This window comes from Amblyomma maculatum, chromosome 2 (assembly GCF_055883805.1).
Source record: "Amblyomma maculatum isolate TAMU_Amacu chromosome 2, ASM5588380v1, whole genome shotgun sequence".
Lineage (NCBI taxonomy): Eukaryota > Metazoa > Arthropoda > Arachnida > Ixodida > Ixodidae > Amblyomma > Amblyomma maculatum.
The window spans coordinates 63,386,523-63,409,769 of NC_139345.1; the positions used below are offsets into that span (position 1 = coordinate 63,386,523).

Sequence of the window (23,247 nt, forward strand, 5' to 3'; positions counted from 1 at the left end):
TTGTGTTGCCGCGGTAAAGCGCTGACCACCGTTCTGTTTTATTCTTGGTGGTCCATTGTCGCGCTCCTCGACAGCATGTTTCCAGCGCAGTGGCACTCGATAATGTTCCGTTTTATTGAATGCTTTTTATTTCATCCGGAATAAACCGGTGTCTTTAAGAAAGGCTGGATTTAAGACTCGTCGGGCGAGACCATGGCTCGCGAACCCGTTTTCTTGCTTCCAGTATATATCCCTAAAATATTATGCGACAGCATAGCGTTTGCATTGCTGTTACTTACCGGGTCTAATTAGTAACAATTTGGAAGTATTCTTTAGTAGTGCTATTTATTAGTGCTAAGTAATAGGGCTAAGTAGAGAATGAAAAAAAAAAAAAACACTGCAGACTGTAATACAGTCGAACCTCGATATATCGAACAGCGCGGTGATTGCAAAATAGTTCGATATAGCCGGAATTCGATATACAAAATCACGTAGAAAACGCGTCAAAAACTAGTACAAATCAATCAATGAACCAATCGTGGCACAGTGGCGCAATAAATACTCACTTGAAGTTTCAAACAAAGTATTTATTCCTTTGGCTTAAAGTACTGTAGCAGCGTAGCTTGCTTCAAATTGGCAACCGCGTGCTTAGCCACAGCGTCCTCAACGTAGTCTAACCGGTCCACAAGCGATAGTCAAGCGCCTTCTATTGCGCCGCTGTAGCGGCGTACAAGGTCCAAAGCAGCTACAGCCTCAGTTGCAGTCGGGAGCGGGGCAGCGCTTACGGGATCAACCTCGGCAGCGTCTTCGTTTGGCCGCTCAGCAGTAACTTCCGCCGCAATCTCTACATCTGTCAACTCCGCCACTGTTCCGGTGCTGTCATCACAGCCAACGAAGTCATCAATGCACATGCTGTGTGGCTCAGCACCGACAAAGCGCTCCAACTGGCTCCAGGTTTCTTCGAGCTGGCATTCTTCCTCTGTGCCGTCGTCCAACGCTGATTCTTCAGTTGCTTGCTCGGAAGCTTCTTCAATGCGGCTTACAAAACCCGCATGCCGAAAGCAGTGAACTACTGTCCACTGCTTGACGCTGTCCCACGAGGCTTTCAGCATTTGAATGGCACCCAAAAGGTCTATCTTTAGCTCTTGGCCCATCCGCAGCTTGAGAAGCAAAATGTCGATCAGCCGACGTTTATAAATGGATTTGAAAGCGCGAATAATGCCCTGGTCCAATGGTTGCAGCTCCGACGTCGTGTTCGGCGGCAAAAACTTAATTTCAATGTTGCTCAGCTGGACATCAGTGTGGTGTGCTGTGCAATTGCCAACGATGAGGCAAACCGTCCGGCCTTGACGCGCCAGCTCCGAGTCCCATGCCTTCAACCATTTTTGGAATATCTCCCGAGTCATCCACGATTTCTAGTTCCATGCGTATGTCACCGGAACACTGGGGCAGTTGCGCATGCATCTCGGGGTTTGGAACTTGCCTATGACAAGTGGCCGCAGCTTCGTGCTGCCGTCCATATTCGCAGCCAACAGAACTGTAATACGAGCCTTGCCTTGCTTGCCGCCGTGGCACTTGTCTCCGCGCGTGTCGAGCGTTTGTCGCGGAAGCATTTGCCAGAACAGGCCCGTCTCGTCAGCATTAAATATCTGATTGGGCTCATACTTGACGAGAATCTTAGGCCACTCTTCTTCAAGCCACTTCTTGATCTCGCCTTCATTGGCGTCCTCACTTTCCCCCGAGACTGTCTTCCCGACAATGTTAAAGCGGGCCTTAAAACGTTGCAGCCAACCGCTGCTGGCATTGAAGTTCTCGGCACCGAGAATGAACGCAAAGTTCTTGGCCTTCTGTTGTATCATCGGTCCCGATACAGGAATATTCCGGGCCCTTGCGTCGATGAACCATTTGTGCAGCGCCTTCTCAACGTCTTCAAAGGCAGCTTTGCGCACCCGCCGCGCGCCTGAGTGCTGGTTTTGTTCCGCCTTGGCCTTTATGTCACTCTTGTTTTTCAGCAGAGTGCTCAAAGTGCTCCTCGGTATGCTGAAAGCTTCGGCGACGCTTGACTTTTTTTCACCATTTTCAACGCGGCGGATCACTTCCAATTTCGCAGCAAATGTCACGGTCGTCCGCTTCTTCGCGTTTGCAGCCATCACAACACCGATCACGCCGTGACAGGCCTAGGCCACCTAGGCTGCCTAGGCCACACACGATAACAACGACTGGCGCAGCACAAGTGGCGGCGCCGAGACGCGGTTAGTCGTTGAAAATCTAAATCAGGCTAGCCACCCTAGCCCGGCCAAGCCGCCGTGTGCATACGCCGCTACGTTCAAATGGCGCCCTCGGCGCGACCGATGTATGCGGCGATCGTGCGCAGCAGTCGGGAACGCCCATCGCGCCGCCGCTATCTTCGAGGGCCTTGAGGGAAAGCTCGCCTCCTGTCAACAGAGTGCACATGGTTTGGGGTGGCGGAGTTCGATTTATCCATTTGGCAACCGACGCCGTTCGAAATAAAAAATTAAAAATGCATACGATTTTCCGCGTGATATAGAATGTGTTCGATATAATCAATAATTCGATATATCTGTGTTCGATATATCGAGGTTCGACTGTATACGACTCTTCAACGCTCGTAACGCATTTTCACGGAACTGGGAAACAAACATTGGTTACATTAAGGTAGGCCACTATTTATACAATTTCAGGATGCAAGCTAATGAGGAATACATCAGAAGTGTATCGTTCAGTGATGACAAAGCGTTGCTAAGAAACAACGAGGATTAATTACAAGCGCAATCGAGAAACTTTACCGGACAGAGTAACGCATTGGGCTTGAAAAAAAATTCTTAACAATATTTCAGAAAAGAACAGTAGCAGCTGAACCCAGCTGCGGTCCTAGTGATGAACGACTCGTTTCATGGCTACGAATTTTGTCGAGTATAGCCACCTTTCTCTGGTGCTCGAGAAGGAGGTATCTATAGCATGCGGTCTTGTCCAACTGCAGGATGGTTGTGCGAGTGTTCTCTGACAATTTCACGAATCATATTCAGCACCTTACTAAGGGAACGGCTGTCGCCTTCCGCCACAATGGGGATAGGTTGCTGAGTTTGGGCCGGGTGAGGACGAATCTCACGACGATACAGCACCATGACGCGCCCTTCGGGAAAATGAAACGAATCCGGACTTGTCAAGACATCAGAAGAACCTCGCGTTGTTCCTACGATCTGATTTTAAAGATTGCTTTATGACAAGCTCCGACGTCGGTCGTACTCCTCTAGCCGATCTTGGCGTCATTACCAATACAGCCAAGTCACCCGTTCAGCCTCATTACCGTGTTTTGCCTAAATAATAGAAGCCATTAAAACGCAAGTGGACGAAAGAGTTGCACACAATATTATACAGCCGTCAAAAAGCCCGTGAGCATCGCTGGTGGTCCCGCTAAAAAAGAAAAACAACACTGTACGGTTATGCGTTAATTACAGGAAACACTCAAGTTACCAAAATGGACGTATACCCGCTTTCCGGGATTTATGACGCCCTTGGCCGACTCCGCGATGCCAGATTCTTCTCTTCCTGAGATCTCAAGAGCGGTTTTTGGGAGCCAGATATGGACGAGCGAGACTGCGAGAAAGCAGCGTTTGTGACGCCTGGTGGTCAGTACGAATTTAGGGTGCTTCTGAATGGGCTTTGCCCCGCTCTGGCCACATTCCAACGCAGGATAGACGGCATTTTAGCAGGTCTGAAGTGGCAGCCGTGCCTGATGTACCTTGAAGAGCTGGCCATTTTTTCGCCTAGCTTCGGCCAACACTTGCAGCGGGTGCGCAAATTCTTTCAAGCTCTCCAACGTTCGCAGCTAACTGTCAAGCCAGAAAAATGTGATTTTGCCTTTGAGCAGCTCTGCTTCTTGAAACTGCTGTCAGCGCACATGGTGTACTTACAGATTCCGAAAAGACCTCTGCCGTCTCCTGTTTCCCACCACCAATCGACAAGATGGTCTCTCGAGGCATTTTGGACATCTGCGCCTAGTACCAGAGCTTTTTTCATGATTTCTTACACATACCGGAGCCTTTAACAGCCTTGAATCGAGATTGCACACGTGATTTTGGGGTAGTGCCCAAGACAAAGCTTTCACGAAGCTCCGCCACCGCCTTCTAAGTCCACCAATACTAACTCACTTTGACAAGAATGCAGAAACTAATGCCCACAATTACCCCAGCAACGTCGGTCTCGGGTCGGTCCTCATTCAATGGCAGGGTGGTGCAGAATGAGTAATCGCTTACGCGAGCCGCACAATTAATCTGTAAGAAGCTATTAGACGACTGAAAAAGCATCTTGCCGTCTTCTGGGCCCTCAGTAAGTTCCGACCATACATCTACAGACGACTGTTTCGTGTTGTTAGCTATCAACACTTGTTATTAATTAAATATCCTTTAGGCCGGTTCTAAAAGCGGAGCCTATGCTTGAAAGAGTACGACGTGGTGGTCGTCTACAAGTCGGGCCGGCAGCACCCGGATACAAACTGTTTCTCACGAGCGCCCATGGAAAGGTTACTCAAAAGATTACCTAAGACTACCTCTTTCTTTGAGCCATTATCGTATACCGCATACCATATGGCAAAGCTTCTGCTGACCTGCTCTTTGTTTGCACCACTCATTGAGTACCTGGAAGGTTCTAATGCTGTCGTTCCATGCTATTTTCAGTATTTGATCAGTGATCAGTATTTGTGGTGGTATAAGCAGGCAATAAGCAAGAAAGTGGCCATATCCGCCGTTATCCAGGGGAAAATGGTGTTTGCTGGTTTCGGTTCGTCGATCTTGACGTAAGCAATCACGCTTTTACATCATGTACCATGTAGGTATCATACACTTGCCACGACAAAAAGTTACTTCAATACCGCAATAAGAAAGGCCTGTACGCAGTTTCATTACAAACGAGCCGGGGATTTAGGAGGGAATATTATTACGGAGCCCATATTCCTTTGGGCGGTCCTTCTGTGTAGTGACAGACCAACATGCTTTGTGTTGGCTGTCCTCACTTAAGGACCCCACTGGCCGTTTAGGTCGCTGGGCCTTGCGAATACAAGAGTACGAATTTACTGTGGTATACAAGTCGGGCCACTTACACCAAGACGCTGACTGCTTGTCCCGCCATTCCGTAGATCCCCCCGATTTGTCCGACCATACTGCTGACGACTACATTTTGTCCATCTCAGACTTCATAAATATCGCCTCCGAACAGCGTCGTGATCCTGCCCTGCAACCAATTATAGACCAGCTGCACAACAACCCTGATTTTTCCGCCAGCATGTTTGTGCTCCATAACGAGACATATATACAGACGCAATATGCGTCCAGATGGCGCGGACCTTTTACTGGTTGTTCCGGCTCATCTGCGCTCTACTGTCCTCGCCCAACTTCACGACGCCCCTACAGCAGGACACTTGGGAGTATCACGCACGTACGACCGTGTGCCATGCCAATGTTTCTGGCCTGGTCTCTACCGCTCTGTCCGTCGCTACGTCGCCGCTTGTGAGCTATGTCAGCGCCGCAAGATACCCTCGCTTCAACCTAGCGAGCCCCTGCAACCAATCTCAGTGCCGACTGAGCCATTTTCTCGTGTCGGCCTCTATCTTCTTGGGCCTTTTCCGACGTCGACTTCTGAAAACAAATGAATTGCTGTGGCGACTGATTATACTACCCGATATGCTGTAACCAGGGCCATCCCCACCAGCTGCGCCTCCGACGTTGCCGACTTTCTTTAGCATGACGTTATCTTGATTGATGGCGCTCCGCGTCAACTGCTCACAGATCGTGGCCGCTGTTTCCTTTCTAAAGTAGTTCATGACCTTCTCCGCTCATGCGCTACTCGTCACCAATTCACCACGGCCTACCATCCGCAAACGAACGGTATTACTGAGCGCCTGAATCGCACACTGACCGACATGCTATCTATCTATGTGTCCGATCACCATCGTGACTGGGACATCTCCTTACCTTTCGTCACGTTCACCTATAACTCCTCACGCCATGATACCGCCGGATACTCTCTCTTTTATTTACTTTTCGGCCGCGACCCTTTACGCCCCTTCGACACCTTGCTGCCTCTTGACGACTCTTCCTGTAGTTACGCTTCGGATGCCATCGCCCGCGCTGATGCCGCCCGCCACATTGCTCGAGACCGGCTTGGCGCGTCTCAGTGCTCACAAAAGCGTCGTTATGACCTACATCACCGAGACTTCCACTACCCTCCTGGTTCCCTCGTGCTTCTTTGGCTTCCGGCCCGCCGTGTGGGGATGTGCGAGAAACTTCTGCCTCCCTACGTGGGTCCTTACCGCGTCCTGCGGCAAGTCACCGATGTGACCTATGAGATCGCCGCTCTACAGCCCAAGTATCTTTCCACAACCACTCATCCAGAAATCGTGCACGTCGCCCGTCTGAAACCATACCATTCAAGTTCTCCTGTGTAGGCAGCACCGGGACGGTGCTTCTCCCGCGCGGGGAGCACTGTTACGGAGCACAGTATCGAGAGGACGACGACGCGCTGGTGTGATGTTGTGAAGAAGACGACGCTCAGGCTAAGCTGGGTTCGTTCTGGTGGCGAGTGCTTCTGACAGTCAACTAGCGGTAACCGCTGTGTACATTTTTCTTGACAATATTTTTGAAAGCCTTGATTATCAAAACGCCAAGAAATGCATATATTGAATTTTTATCGTCAGATTTTTGTTATTGCAAAATAAAAGCTGTTGATGGCGGCCAATTTAGAGACCTGCTTACGCAATTTTTACTGCTACAGAAACATAGGAGCCTAGTTAAAATTTGGGTGCATGAGCAAAAGGACGTCATTAACTCCAAGACCATGCACTTTAAGGATCACTTCTCAAATTGTGCTCTTGTACCAATGTTTTTTTTTTCTTTTTGTGGCGTTATTTATATAGGTCCTGAAGAAAACTTCAATCAGAACATGATACGTACATGTTCAAACATCGTTGCGCTTATGAAAATCAGACGCAGAAAACGATACGAGACACTGGAGCACGTTTGTCACCAACTAGCCCAATTATAAACCCTTTTGATGCTTAAAACATGATACACCGGTCATGTTCCTTCGTGGTGGCTTAGTTTCATTTGTAGTAAGAATGTTAGTAACTTTAAATGCAGATCAATGAAGGGAAAGCTCAAATGTTTGGTGTGACTATGCAGCGTGACTATAATCGGCTCCGTCCTTACCCTTCCTGATGAACCGAAAAATGGTTATCAGCTCAATAACGGAACAAATGACTTTTCCGTAGATGAAAAATTTGCTTTTGTTTTCTCCGCCTCAAAATATACAGCACCAGTTGTGGTCTATTTCATTGCATCTGTTCAAAGCAGTCATGTTAAACATCTGGTTTACCTCAGCGACCATGCCAGCCTTTGTCATTGTAATTGCTCCTATGGCGAATTGTTCTTCTAAGGACTCTGTGTTTCGTATCGGCATCAAACAGAAAAGTGGTTGCTCACTATTACCTGTTCGTCAATCGCGTGAAAGAAGACGAGAAAACAAGAGAGAGAGAGAGAGGAGTAAATTAATTATTTTTAAAGTAATAACGCCGGTGGTTCGCCCAAGTCTATAGGAAACCATTGAAGAAAACGGTCCTGAGACCTGACAGATCCTTTGCCGCTGAAGCAGGAGCTATCTACGAGTCAGGTTCTCCTCTCAATGCACATGGCTGGGTTCCTGCAACCTGTGCGCTTTACATTGCTCAGGTCAAGCTGCCGCTAACCCTTTTCTCCTTGTCTTAACCGTTGCTTTTCTCGCCTCTTTCTGCTGTGGCAAACGAGAAGTGGCCTCTGATAGTGTAGCCTGGAAGTCACGCCGGCGCAGCCACCGACAGTTTGCGATCTTTTAACATGCATGCCTGAGAGGAAGAAGCGACAGCGTGCCATTGAGTTTCCCTCTCTAGAAGGCGGCCAAGCGTGAGGAATTTAAACTACTTATTCTCTCATTGCGGGATTCTCCATCGACACTTTTTCTGGAAACCGCCAGTCGCAGCCGCGCGTCCTCGCACGCAGATATCACCTTCCCCTTTCCCCTTTTTGTGCTTTCATTAGCGGAGGAACGTGAGCCAGCATTCACGCTCTGGGACGGGCTCACTGGATGTGTACAAGTCTACAGAGGCGATGGTATAATACAAAGCTATCGTGTTCTCCTTATCAACCGTTGTCACATTTTTTCCCAAGCCGCGTGTCTACAATTGCTCCTGCCACTTTCCTACTACGCCACGCATCCCCACGTGCCCTGGTATGCTCGTCTCGTCGATCGAGCGTGCATGCATGAAGCAAACACAGCCCAAAGCCCAAACACGCACGCTCAGGAGCGTGACTACGCAGGAACGAGTGCGATGGGGTGTCACTAATGGCATGCCCGAAACAAGCATTAATTTTGCGGATGGTGCGACATTGTCGGCAACTTGCCGCGAGGAAAGGGAGCAGCTCGAAGTTCCGCCGCATTGTACACTTCGTGTAACTCAACGAGACGAGTAGAGGTGTGTTTGTGTCAGGGGGGAGGGAGGGAAGAGCGCAGGATCTATTGCTCTTTGTACGAGTGCTTCCGTGCGTGCCTCGGCATCCCATTGTTTCTGCCTTAGCGACAGCAAGGCCAGACCTGAACAGGACCGCAGAAATTCAGCGTGCTCGGTTCTTTAGTCGTGTCGAGCAGGATTGGATTGCTGGCTTTCCTTATTTTGCCCCTCGACAAAGTAGGTAATTGTATAATTGCTATTGAGAGGTAAGTTTGGAAAATGTTCGTTCTGTTCACGAGGTTCAGCTGGCGATGTTGTGAATAGAGAGCGGAAAGTTGGGCTAGTTGGTTGACATGCATACTGAAAAGTTTGCGCGCAAGCTTTTCAGCATGTTGTGGATGGAGCTCAGGCCGTGCGCTTTTGCCGTAACTAGTTTTTGTGTGTTCTTTCAGCAGTAGCTGCGTCGTATCAGTCTGAAAATTGAATTGTGCTCTGCCATTAGCTGCAGAGCCCTTGACGCTCAGACGCCATCTCTCACAATTTATTTGAGCAAATTGAAAGTCTGTGGCGTGCAGCGTTATTCTAGAAATTGAGGTTAGGTGTGACGTACGTATTCCAGGCTTGTGCAGATATCGAGCGCAAGCGCTGCTCTGATTAAGCGCATTTTTCTTATAACGAATTCTGACAGAAATATATGTATTTGATAGAAAAGAGTTGCTAAATATTGCATTGCCGCCTCAACAAATTTAATATTTAGATATTATTACAAGAAACAATTGCTTCTAATCTTGACAAACCTAGAATCATAATTGCTAACTCCATTTGTTAGATTTGCGGTTTTCTTGAACTAAGTCCACAGTCGAGTCAACATTAGGCAATGGAACAGGCTGTCATTAATTCTAACTCTGGTGCCAAAACGTCACGCGTACAGCGTAGTCGAACGTTTCCCAATAATACTGATCATCGCGTGTGAAAGTGCAACTAATTTAATACAGATCGATGCCTGCATGTCACATTATCGTAGCTTATGGTCCTGAGAATGAGCAGTGACGTACTCTATTCGCCTAGAGCTCATTGTCGACAGCGAGACAAGTACAGAAGGTGTCCTGTAAACCTTTGGATATGGAATGGAAAATAATACAGCGAAATTAACGGGAATAAAAGAAAATAATTAGGACATATCACAAAGACAGCACGTTTCTACACGTCTGTTTGCCGGGCTGTCCAATCAAAACGTGGCAGAGCTCCGGATCCGGTCTGTTCATCAATAAAAGGCTTAGGCCAGACTCTACGATACCAAAACACAGGCGCGTTGGCTAAGAGGTAAAACGTATCAGCCACTGCGTTTCCCACAAGAGGGGTGGTTTGCGGGGCAAGGGACGCAATTCGACTCGCAGATGCTTTCTTGACCAGCCGGATCCTGTACGCCGTGCTGTACCTGTGCACCACGAAGCAAGTGGTGCGATTGACGCTATAATCAGGAAAGCGACAAAGCCAACCTTGGACCTCCTGCTGGCTGCCGCGAGTACAACTCGAACGGAGGAAGTAGGCAATAGCTCTCGCTGCCGCGAATCAAGAATCGAAGACGGTCATCCTAGTCTTTCGCCAGGCCTGTGAACATTATCTGGCAGGGAAAATATCGCAGCTTGCCTCTCAAATTCTAAGACAGGCTGCAGCCGATCCAACTAAAACAAGCGTTATCTGTGCACCTGGCTACCAGAGGCTGCGACGCAAAGAGGTCTCTGATGCAGCCGGCCGAGCGTGTAGGCACTGGGCTCATCATCCTAGCTCTCTTGATTCAAAGGATTGTAAACCGCGTGTGCACTTCCGAGAAATCCTAAACCATTACTGTGGCGACCACCGTCTATACTGGGACAATGGTTAGAATAAAGCGGAGGAGTACACCCTACGGCGCCTCCAGGCAGGAACTCTTATATGTCCTGGCGTACACCCACTTTGATCCCAGCATCTATAGGCGTTGCCTCACTGTGGAGCGATCTGCGGTACCTATAACAATGATGAGGGCATGCGTTTAAAATTTCCGCCTTCCTCCCTCCCCTACCCATACCCGAGAGGCATCGGAGACTGCCCTCCTCAACTACTCCACACTGGAGGCCCAAAGGAATATAGTAAACGGGTGCCACACGGTACCTCGTCGTGCGGTGTCCCGGTCTGTTGGAGGCTGTTTTCATGTTTTCGCCTGTTTTCACCTCTGCAAATGGTTCAGTTTTGGGACGCTAGCTTACTGAACACGCCTAGCTGGATTCTATCCCCACAACGGCGACTGCGTCGATGGAAGTGCTGCTATGTGTGATATGTTTTATGGCGCATAAGCATCTAATGCGTATGCATTAATCTAATGCTTAATAAGGCTATGATGCAGCAACCACTGCGTTACGGAAGTGCTACGTTACGGTGGAGGCGAGGTGATGTAGGGCCCGTGTGCTGTGCGATATGAGTGCACATTATAGAGCCCCAGGCGGTCGAAATTTTCGGAGTCTTCCACTACGACGTCCCTCATAGCTTGAGTCGCTATAAACTATAAACCCTATAACCGCTATAAACCCTATAAACCAAACAGAAGTGAAAACGCAAAAACGTCCTTGTGCTGTGCAGTATCCGCACACCTATAAATCTGCAGGTGGTCAAAATTATTCCGTGGCCCACCGTTACTTAGAAATTTAGAAACCGCCAAGAGGGCTTCTTGGGTAGGCTGGAAGCTACAGCTTTGTAATCAACACCATAAATGACCTCTTTGGCCCACTTTATTCACATAGCAAAATGAGCACAACTATCTATGTCGTTTCCATCCCTTCACATGGTTCCGCCTCCGCGTGCATTGCATTCTCGTTAAATCACTGACATTTTTATTCGCTGTATTTTTAACTTATTTCGCCCATTTGTAATGTACGTAGACAGCAAATCAGTTTTTTCGAATTTGGAGATTTGAACGAGCTGGTGGCTTTGGAGAATATTACAACTGGTGGCTGAAATCTGGGAAAGGCTTACTTTAGAAAATAGTGCACAAGTCGAAGTTGTTAATTGTCGGCGCACTTTGACTCCCCTAGTCAGAACGCCATGAAAATAAAGTCAAAATATATAAACATGACCTCTCATTTGCCTCCTATAAATGCCCCAAAAATGCTCTAACACTCCATGCAGAGCACGATGCGCCAGGCGATCGTTCGGAGATCGACGCGTGAAATGTCCAGCGTTGGAAAAGAAAAGTAGCTGTAGTTAGCTTTATGCGCCATTGATTTATACCTGTACTGGTTTCTTCGCTCACTTGCGCTAGTTGTTCGTCCGTCATGGTCAGTGGGGAGTCATTGTATGTAGATGGCCAGAAGCTCGTAAAAGAGTATTGCCAGCAATTTACACAGCGTCGGCTAAAAATCTGTAATGACCGAGTCGCCCATGCACAGAGTAGAAAGACGAGAAGAGGCCCACGGGTGTAAAAAAGAAAGCCGTCTCTGTCTTACGGCAGATCAGACATTTGGAGAGGCTCTAAAAGGCGTGGGCTATTATCGTCCCTCCCGGCAAACTCCTGCTCTTTGGTCCTACAAGGTTTTCTCGCAGCTGTGAAGAATGGCTGGCCTACTTGTCAGTACTACCATTTACGTGCGTCATTATACAAATTGTTTCATCGTAGCAGAGCCGAAAGCTTCAAAATTAGTTTTTGTTTTAGTAAAGCGAGGTTAAATGTCAGCGCCTAAACACATCTGCTGGCAAAGATCACGAAATAGCAAAATTATGCTAGTTAGCTGGCTAACCAGTTTCCAGTAGTCAAATTTTGGCTATATATAAGTCAAGGGTCTGGCTGTAGTTGCAGGTGCAGGAGAATGATGCGGCGCTATAAAACGTACCATCCTGTGCGAGTAGCACGAAATTCAAGTTACTCGTTTAGAGAGCTAACACTGTAGCCTCATTTCCCCGCTCTCGCCAACGTTTGTCTTCTCGTCTAAAACCTTGGGCAGGCGTTGTCACTTTGGGCACTACTTTTCAGGGATGAATCGAGCCCACCGAGATTTATGAATTCCAAATGAGATAAGCAACTCATGGTCTTGAGATCGGTTGGTTTTCAGCTTGATATCATTGCCCATAGTAGTCCACCCCACGGCCATGGACATTCTCACCGCCGCTGGCACGTTGTAGTCAGCAGTTGACAAGGGGAGGGCGCACTGCTTAGTCGGCTGTTTGTGTTACGTCATGACGCAATGTGCCATGAGAAAATAAGCGGGGCAGCCAACTTGGGCGGCAATCATCGGAGGGGATTGAACTCACTTGGACCCTTGAAGCTCGAATCAGGCAGCATATTTTAGGCCATGCAGAAACGTTCGTACGGCTGGGTTAAAAGAAGTCTTTATTATATCTATGTCGGGTGGTCCTTTCTTTAATGAGACAGGCTACAAATGCATGGTTATGCGTATCTGTGACTCCAAACCGAAACCGAAGTAATATATAGTGGAGTGAATTCGTATTAACCTAACCACTCTATTCGGCCTTAACGTTTTTGGAGATTGCGTGTGGCGCGTACGAGTGCAGTGCCAAACGTTAGCATTTTATAGCATAAAGTGGGTATTTCGTACGCCACAGTTGCTCAATAAGAAATTTAAGTTTTGTCCGCTCATAGAACAAAGGTGTTTATGGCTGATTTTTTGTTTTTGTTAAGTTTAGGCGCAGAGTTCTTTCTTTCTGAATCGCCGATGCCTTGAAAGTTTTTAAGAAACTCTGGATGTGCCACAATATGAAAGCGCACTTAAAAAGGACTGTCTACGAAATTATTTGCGAATATAAATGATGGTCTGAAGCGTAACCAGAATTAGCGATGAAAGAAAAAAAGTGGAACAAGCAAATTCAGTGTGAACGCTTTTCTATACAGTTACACTACTTTGGAACATTAAAGTTCGGAAAAAATAGCGCCAGTAAGCTGAACATCAGAAAGCCTTGCGGAGCTTCACCTGACGTACTTAATTTCAGTGGACGACCTCGTTATCCTCGAGTGGTTAGTAGCATTTTTAAAATGTATAGAAAGTGTATGTATTGTGTCGCCCTGTAATTATGTCGTATGTCATCGTTCCTACCATTTTTAACCAAAATAAAAACAACGGAAAAAATACTAGTTTTGCCTACGGAAATAAAAACATGCTTTTTCGGGCACAGTGATCGGCAAGAGCCTTTGAATAGTGGTTTGAATATCCTAATATCATTACACCAGATCTGAAACATTGAAGAATAAATAAAAATTTGGTCGTTTGTTACGTGCAAAATTTGTTTTGTAGCGGGAGCTACATTGGCCAGTCTCGCCATTTCGCCGTCCCTGTCCGTGCCTCTGTGCCGTGCCTGGCATAGAAGAAGAAGAAGAACGAAGAAGAACAATGGAGAGGAGAAGAAGGGGGGCAGATAACTCGTAGCTGGTAGAGGCGGATGTCAACAGCAAGTTTCTAGGACAGAAGGTTCGTTCGAACTTTGTGACGGCGATGTGCCCAGACGTTCGACATAGAGACGATGTCATACCACTAGAAGGATCAACGACGAGAGGCACGGGGGGCTTATACGTGAAGTGATTTCCCTATGGTATAATTAAAGCTGAAACCACAGAGTAAACTACTATGTGCAAAAACTATGTCTGTACTTTCAAACAGGACCTAAGCTTAGCCATGCACATTTGTCTCGCTTAACTCTAGATATATCCACAGTTTAAACCACAGATGATTTTTATGGCGGCATGCTAAAAGAGAAAAGATCAGGCTCAAAAGAACCTGACGTCACACAGCCTTTTCACGAGACTGCATTCAAAGTTTTTTTTTATACATACTCCTTGTCACTTTCTCTAGTCCGGGCACGAAAACGTGCTTGTTGCGAGTTATTGTACTCTACAACTCGCAGTGTTAATAACTATTTGCTCAAACTTGTATCGATGATATACGAACGAATTTAAATTAAAAGCGATGGAATGCCCTAAGGCAGGTTTTACTAAGCACGATGCCCCAACAATACCTCCCCGCTTTCAGAGCTTGAAGTAATCTCCAAGACAAAAAACAGGCATCTTTTGTTTGGTATATCCCAGCGCGTCTGCGCCCCGAGCAATTTCGCCACCTCTCGTTCCCGGAATTTCTTCAATAAGGATGTCTCAAAGTAAGACAAGCCTTTTGTTTACGGGCGAAAGACTTTTCCGAGTTATTGTAGTGGGTGCTCTTGAGCTCCTCTGTACCGCCATAAAGGACTATAGTTTCGAAACATTTGATAATTTCCAGCGCCCACATCACGGGCAGCCTTCATGGACACGTCGCGCAGTTTTCCTTGCATGTTTATCGCCTTCGGGAAAAGAACGTTTCTTTGAAGCAAGATTTAAATCAGGCTCCGAGATGGTACATCGGCAAGGAAATACTTGTTATGTGCCAGGTTTTGTTTTCTGTTTTTTACCTTTTCCCTTTTCTGGAATAAATATTCATATGACATTAAGCGAACAAGTATTCACATCACAGAAGCCCATAACAGTGTCCGCCCAAGTAGAAGCACTTTATACTCTTTACCAGCAGAAGATGAGAAATATGTAACGTCATGTTGTTGCCTGAGAGGACATACCAAAACAGAAACGACAGCAGTGACAGTGACGCATTTCCAGGTGCTTTGCAGGTCGTAAACATAGCTCAAGAAGAGGCTCGAGATACCGTTAGCTCATTATTGCATACATATTTACTGCTTCATTAAGCATGCACAGAATGACGCGGTAGATCTCGGCTGTCGTGAAATATAGTATCTCATTAGCCGAGAATCTGTATTTATGCAATTACCAGAAAACATCTCTAATTACCGTACTTGGTTAAAGACGTAATTATGAAGCTCCGTGCTTGCGAGTACAAATTGTGCCTAATAATAACTATGACAAGTGCTAGCGCAACAAAAGACCTGCCCATGTAAATAAATGTTTAGAAAAGGTGTCTAATTACGTGCTGTGTGCACTTAGGAAAATACAAATGAGATTATAGCTCAAGATGATGCCCAGAGTTCCTCGCTCGCTCACAGAGTTTTCCTATTTATTACATGTTGCTACACCATGCGACTAAAACCCTGCGCAATAAGCTTGTCACCATGTGCTGCAACTGGGAGTCGCATATGATAAAGAGACCAGACGAATCTAGAGCGCTTGGGTTGAATAAACGACATCTTAAGCTGCGTTATTAGTTCTGGAAGACCTATTTCCATCAAGCTCTTGCTAATTGTCTCAATGAGCGCACTCAAATGCAGATGCCCTAATGTCGGCCTTTTTGACGGAATGAGCCAAGTCCTTTATTCACTGTCAAGGCAAATCAAGCAGTCATTTTTGGCCATAGACGGGCGTGCCTAAGGCCCCTCTCTTCCGCTGTGATTATTGGTATATTGATTTTTCTACTGTTCGAGCCTAAGAGACGCCGGTAGCCAGTAGGAGGGAATCTCATAACACATGGATCCGGTCTTCTCTTCTCGTCATTTCATTCGTTTCTCATTCTTTCTAGATATTCAGACTTTGCTCGGCTATTTTTTTCCTCTTTCCTGCCTCTATTTTTTGTGTGTGCGTGCGTGCTTATGTGCGCGTGCATGCGCGCGTTTCTATGCGCCCGATTGCGTGCGAGTCTGCATGTGCATGCGTGCTTCTGACTGAGCAAGCATATGCTTGTGAGAATGTGCTTGCATGTATGTGTGCGTGCGCTTCCGCATTGGTACACGTGTTCCTAATGCATCACCAAACAAGATTTCATTGCAGGTCCACAACACTGAATCATCACTCTTTGCACGTCTGGCGACATACAAATGACTGTAGGCCTAAGTTAATTATTAGCGCTGCAGGGAGCTTTGCGAACAACGAATGAATGGCACTCTCAGTCCACTGCAGCACTGCAGCCTTTTCACAAAAAAAGGGTGGGGGGAAGGGGGGGGGGGCGAATGCATCATTTTGTTGAAATGGTGCCTAGCCAATTAGAGCTCAACCTGAAATCGTTTATTCCTTTGTTTTGTGTGTGTGTCAATACCCAAACATCCTGCGAGTTATTTGAGATATAAGTTTAACTTACAAAAATGTGCGAACTGGCGTTGAGGCAACTGCATACCGGCGCCGAGCGCCGCCAGAACGTTTTATGCCCAAAATAAGCAAGTAGTTCGTCTTCGAATTGTTTACGCTAGGTAACGCTCTGCCCAACATGGTTGGTGAGTACGCTAGCCAATCCTGTGAAGAACAAGCAGTTCTACACCAACGAGATAGAAAACAATATTAGGTGTAGTGTCTGGTGACCTAAGACTGTACGTGAAAGGCGTTGTTATTTACTTGCCATATTTTTGCAAATGGACGAGCAGCCGCGTGTATGCTACGTCTCCTGCGATGAGCGGATATGAGTTGCCGTTTTCTCTACAGTCTGAGTTCAGTTGCAGCCTCCTCGTTACGCTACGTTGTCTGTAAATTTATCGCGTCACAGGTAAACCCACGACATTGCAAACTGGGTGACAAGTTCAACCAGCCGAAGGAAAAGTGGCACTGTTTGATGGAGGGATCGATTGGTGCGCATGCGAAAACAAAGCAATTACCCGTGGCACTGACGAGCTAATTATCCCATTATCTTACCGCAGCTCGCTTCTGTGGCTTTCCTCTTAAGCTTTTTGGTGACGCCAGTTATGTGCCTCTGGTTTACTTTGTTTTATTTGCCCAGTCTTCTCGCTGGTTTGAATTTGGGGGCTTGCGCAGCTTTGTTTTTCGTTGCGTTCATGACAAAGACAAAACATACATAAGATAGCGGTTCAGCGATATCCATTTTGCACTTACCCGAGAAAGCTTCTGCACTCAGAAACAACCCCCAACGTATAGCTTCGAATATTTACACTGCTTAGACTTGAAAAACTTTCCTTTTACTGCCAAAATTACCCCAATGGTCGGAAAAATGTTTTAATTCATTGCCAATATTTTTAGCCTGAAGTGACTAAACATTAACATAGTTAAATATAGTTTCCTTGTATGATTAATAACTAGCAAATTATATTGGTTATGACTCTACATTTAAGATATGTGAGACAACTTTTCATTTCTCTGAAAACGCTTAACAAAAACAGATTTGCATCCGAGGTTAAACGTTTCTTTTCATCTACAGAAAATAACTGATACTTGACAACGACCCTCCGTTATCAGCTCTGCGTGGTATGTAGTTTTTAAGGTTTCAGGTGTTCAAACTCTGTACTGCTATGCCTTTTTATGCATGTTTTTCTATTACTATTCGATTTGGTGTTCAGCTTATGTGCTCAGTTCTTTTTATGTTGCAAAATATTGTTATTTTTATAATCTACACATTACCTATTTATAGTCTACGTTTAATTTATCTTACTGTGAATAAGTGCTGCTTTGTATAATGATCTTGATCTGTTATTTATCGGAGGTCCCTATACAGTCACTGACTTTGGGACGTCCTTCTATATGTATATGATGCAATGTATACTAACACATACAAATAAAATTGAATTGAATTGAATACTTGGCCAAAAGGTGCTTTTAGCTATGAGATTTAGCTACTCAAACGTCCTTACCTCAATTCTTATAAACCTCTTCATTTACGAGCTGAGATTCGCAAGCCTAGGCACGCCTTATGTTTTTTCACTACCGGCACAACCATCGAAGTATATTTTACTTTGACAAAAATATTGAGATTAGCTTCATGTTATTAATAAAACGTCTACGACATGTCACTGCATCTAGCGTGCATACGTCTAAAGTCACTAATAGCAAATACTTCACTGAGCCTCTTACTAGTGCAACTTATTCAGCATCGGGAATTGCTAAGTTATTTACTCTTTGTTATTTATATCTATTGATGACTTCAGATAAATGCTTGAAAAGGGTGAAGAACAGTCAATTAAAAAAGTCATTAAGACAGAAAAACAAATCCGGATTCATTAAAGAGGAGACGCCAAGTGAGGATGTTTAAAGTGAAAAAAGAAATAACGAGATGTACATTAAAAGAACGTAAAAAGCCCACTCCGACAAGTGGTTGTATATTAGGGCGACATAATGGCTACCGACGTGCTGAAACTGAAGTTTAGAACTGATTCTATGATGAGGCGTGTGTGGCCGCATGTGGTGTACTGGAATAGAGTTCTATTTTTTTTTTTTCGAAAAGTTTGCCATAAGGCATAAGTTGAGAAAGGGGAATGGGATGCAGGAGATAGAAAGTTAAAAGGAGTGAAGTCCAGTTGCACTAAGGTATTCGCAGAGGTTGGCGTTGTAGTGATTGTCCAATGTCCACTTCTCGTAATCACAATCGCGGTTCCACCGCAGGCCCACATTCATGAGTAGCCGTTGTCTAACTGGAGCCGCTGCTGGACACGTCCACAACAAGTGACGCACATCGCAGAGGTCAGGTGGAGTCTCACAGTGAGGGCACCTGTCAGTCATTGGTAGATCTTTTTCCCGCAATCGATGTCGAACAGATGGGGTCAGAGCCGCCCCTGCCCGGATCCGGCGCACTGTCACCTCCTCCTGCCGAGTAAGACTACGGGGGAGAGGGTGCGAACACGGAGGAATGAGAGCGCGTGTTCGCTGGCGCAGAACTTGCGAATCGGAAACGTGGGACAGGAACGGATCTTGGGGAAGAGGGGAAGGTGGTGGATTGCCTGATGTGTTTATGTGCTTCATAGAGTTCTATTTGTTTGCCTTTTAGTCCCTATTTTCCGGCTGTTGACGATGTCGACGCCGCACTAAAAACCATGTAAATGTAACGGACTGCTATTACCTCCATGCCGAGGTGTAGTTTGGATCTGCATGCATTACAAAGTGGTATTTCGAAGTTTAATCTGACTAAAATTATACAATGACTTCTGCTTTTCCGCGCACCTAAAAGCAGAAGAAAGGCCAAGAAGTGGCTTTACTAATATTCTTGCATTTCATGCAGTCGGTATAAGCGTGGGAAAGTAAGGGCGCAATAATAATGTGCCACCATTCCCGTCTCAGGAGTAGGAGCAAGACTAAGGTAAGAATAAAAGAAAACTCGATACTCTGCGTGGTAACTGGCGCTCACAGTAAAGGTTCAATGCTCCGGCCCAGTGCGTCGTAACACTACAAGAAGTTCAAAAATTGTAATGTTTAATGATTTATTCAGAAGTAAATACAAATCTTGTGGTTATGTAGAAGGTTACGGAAAGAGGCCCAAAAGCTTGATACTGTACTAAGACCTCAATGTAAAAACAAAAACACAGGACAGGTACGAAGATGAAGCAGCAATGCATGTAATTAAAATTGGTTAGCGAAATTTAAAAATACGACATAATTACAACAAATACACTAAACCATAGACAAGATGAAGCAGCATTACATATAATTAAAATTGTTAGAAAATTTTAACAATACGACATACGGCCATCAAATACACTAAAACGTGAAGTTTTGATAAGGGAGCAAACCAGATAGATATAAGGGGCATCAAAATGGCATCGAGAATAAACAATGAGTGAACGGAGCTTACGTTTAAATAACGACACAGATGAGACGGATGTCATACTATGATGTAAAGGATTCCATAGCTTTATTAAAGAAAACCTTACAGTCCGAATTCCATAGTTAGTTCAAACTTTTGGAAGTGGTGGGATGCAAACGTGTTAGTATTACGATTGTTTAGTTTATAGCGCCCACCGACGTTATAAAGCGGAGGCACTGAGATCAGCGTTACCAGCCCGTGGTAAAGGAAAATAAAGAGGTACAGCGCGTGCTCGGAGCGCAAGCATGGCACGGGCTGTTCAGAATGAGAAACCTGCCACGCTGGTCATCTTACCCTGGTGATCCGCTGCGACCCTGCAAATTCGCAACAAATTCTTAGATATGCAGGTACTGTAGAGGTCCACGGTTATACGGAGAATATACCAAGGTTAAATTTTATCAGTTCTGAAATACGAAGGATATTGAGCTGATAGTATAAAAAGATAATTGAGGAATCCCTATTTAACCATGTGATTTTACGGACCACTTGGTCCTGTAAAATCTACAGTGCGGAAAGGTGAGAGTAATATGTCTGACCTCGAGAAGTGATGCGATAGTTACGAAGTTACGATGACAATGATTGCAAGGCTAGTAGAGTTCAATTAAAATATCTAAATTGAAGTAATGGCGTGTCTTTAGAATAATTCTGACGACGTGTGATATTTTATTTCGAAGTGGTTGAATGTGTGCGGTAAGTTTCAAGTAATGGTCCCGTTCTGCATCCATAAATATACAATTATAAGAGGGATATATGGGGTAACAGTTCATCGAAAAAAAAAGCTTTGACAGTAGTAGTAAGCTTTGAGCTGGACACCTTGAACTTGGATGTAGCCTGGTTGATCAGAAGTCCATTTTTAACGCACCAAGCAGCAATGTTAAGAAGATCTGAATTGAGCTCGGGTGTCAAGGTATCCAAAGATTTATGTTATAGGTAAGGGGAGTACCATACGCATAAAGATTCAATCTGTGGTAGGAGAGAGACAGGAAGATTATTTATACATATTATGAATAGAAGTGTACCAACGATATAACCTTGTAGGACACCCACATTAATATCTTTTTTTCTTAGAAAAGGAACCTGATTTAGAGACTGTACGCGGTTAGATAAAGACTATGAAATAATTTTAAAGAGATCCTATAATTACCAGAAGACATTAGCTTAGCAACAAGAATATTTTTGTGTCAAAAGCCTTAGTTAAGTCAATGAAGATTGAGCCGACCTCATTACCTTTATCTCTTTAAAATTTGCATTTCTGGACGAAGTAAGTCAAAGCAAGGTTAGTGGAGAAACTATGCCGTAATTCAAATTGTTTCACGCGCAGCGTGTCAAATGTCTTCTAGATAATTAGACAGTCTTGAGTGAATCAATTACTCAATGGTTTTACTAAAAATATAAGTGTAGAAATGGGATTGTAATTATCCCTTTTCATGAAAACACGCAAAACTTTACTTTTCATTAGCTCTCTGGGAAAAACACTAGATTCAAATATCAATTTAATATCAGAAGGCGACGTAGGGGTCAGAAAGAATGAATGCGCAGAGAAAGCGAGTCAGTCAGCGTAGGTCGAAGTAGGTTCTATAGGGACACAGGAAAAGAATTCGCCGAAAGCATTGGCAATGTAAACAGGGCTATGAACAGTTGTTACGTCAAGAATCACTGCTGATATAGATGAATTAGAATTCCTATTGAAAATGAGTTAATGAGGCGCCACTCTTTACTAGAATCAGAGCCAGAGCTAAGAATTTCGTTTTTAAAATAATATTTTGTAGCATTCTTCAAAAGTATTGTTAAGGTATGACGGTACTTTTTATAACATTGATGTAGGCTAGTGTTGAAGGCTTGAATCGAAGAAGGGGGCCATATCAGCGCCCGAGTACCCAAAATAAAGAGGGCAAGAGAGGGATGTTCAGATTTACCTCAGAAGGCAAAACCAGCTGGAATGAATATCTTCATAGCGAAAAGCGAAGAGAGGAATCCGCCCTAACTTTCATAGGTGAAGACAGGGATGGATAGCTAAGGCGACATGGAAGAACACCTTGGCGAGGCCTGTCTGATGCGTACAGGTCTCAGCGGATATAAACGCTTTCATGATTCTTTTTTAGGCTGTTCTTGCACTAAAATCGCATGTTTTATTCAATGAACTGAAAAAAACAGTTCATGGAGAAAGTAGAGACAGATTGCTCACAAAAAGATATCACAACAAAGTACATGAGGCACACTGAAGTCACCAATTCATTATTTTGTAATGTATCTTTATGATATACTCAATAACAGCCGAAACGTTATGAGTCTCAGCTCCAAATTACCGAGAGTGGCTCCGTATAGTTACTTTCGCTTTTGCGGAGTACCAATTCGCAGCATGGTTAGCTCAGCCTGTAGAGAATAAGGGATTCGAACGATGTGGAATTCCAACCCTTTCGAGCGGGGTGTGGACGTCGTCGAAAGCGAGAAGCTATCGGACGGCAGCGCAGTGGTACAAAGCCTTCTCGTGGGTGATGGGTTATTTCATGGCTGAAACGTTCCATCGGTCGGAGAGGGGTTAGCGACCATATCTTGGCTCTCTTAGCAGCTTCATTGGTCAAGCTCTGCCAGAATTGCTTGATATCAGTTAGTGATCGGTGGCTCTTGTATAGTAGCGTGCTTAATTGCTTGAGCGAAGCTTATTAACGTTATAAATGATGAAGCAGCATTTTTAGTCTTTTGATCGTTCATTTGTACCCATTTACAATGGCATGACGGTTGCGCGGTGTACGATAAAACAACCTTGAATACTTCTCTATGGGAGATAAACGCGATGCGGATCGCTGAACTCTTCGCTTCGATTACGCGTCCCTGGTAACCTGATATGGTACAAAGATACAAAATTTAGGACGGTTCTTTATTAGAAGGGTAAAAAAAAGTAAATACGTGTTTATAGCAACTCTAATGTCTGACAAAATAATACCAATAATAAAGTTTTTTTTTTGTAAAAAAAGAAAAAAAAACGTTCTCACTACATGAAATAAAGGAGACTCCTTATCAAAGAAATTGCATTTCTGATTGCTTTATTCTCAAGGCAAGGACACAAGAACGCGAACTTACTCACATCGATGACCACCAACTTTATTCTTAGCAAATGTCTTTAACGTATGCATGTGTTTCGGGTGTTATCACCAAAAAAACGGAGCCCCGCCTTCACATAAAAGCCTACAAGAAGCAAAACGAAAGCCGCGGTACTAGCAGCAGTGAACCGACCGTAAAACCTGCTTAAGTTCGGCATCCAGTGGACGCAATAACTCTTGA

General features: G+C 45.1%; 1 long non-coding RNA gene across 1 annotated transcript in view; it reads left to right on the forward strand.

The window, feature by feature from the left end:
* Window positions 1-8,613: 8,613 nt before the first annotated feature.
* The window catches only part of LOC146198815 (uncharacterized), a 92,291-nt gene continuing 77,657 nt past the window's right edge, over window positions 8,614-23,247 (forward strand). The window contains exon 1 of the long non-coding RNA XR_014704727.1: window positions 8,614-8,742. This is a non-coding gene — a long non-coding RNA (uncharacterized LOC146198815). The remainder of the gene's footprint in view (window positions 8,743-23,247) is intronic.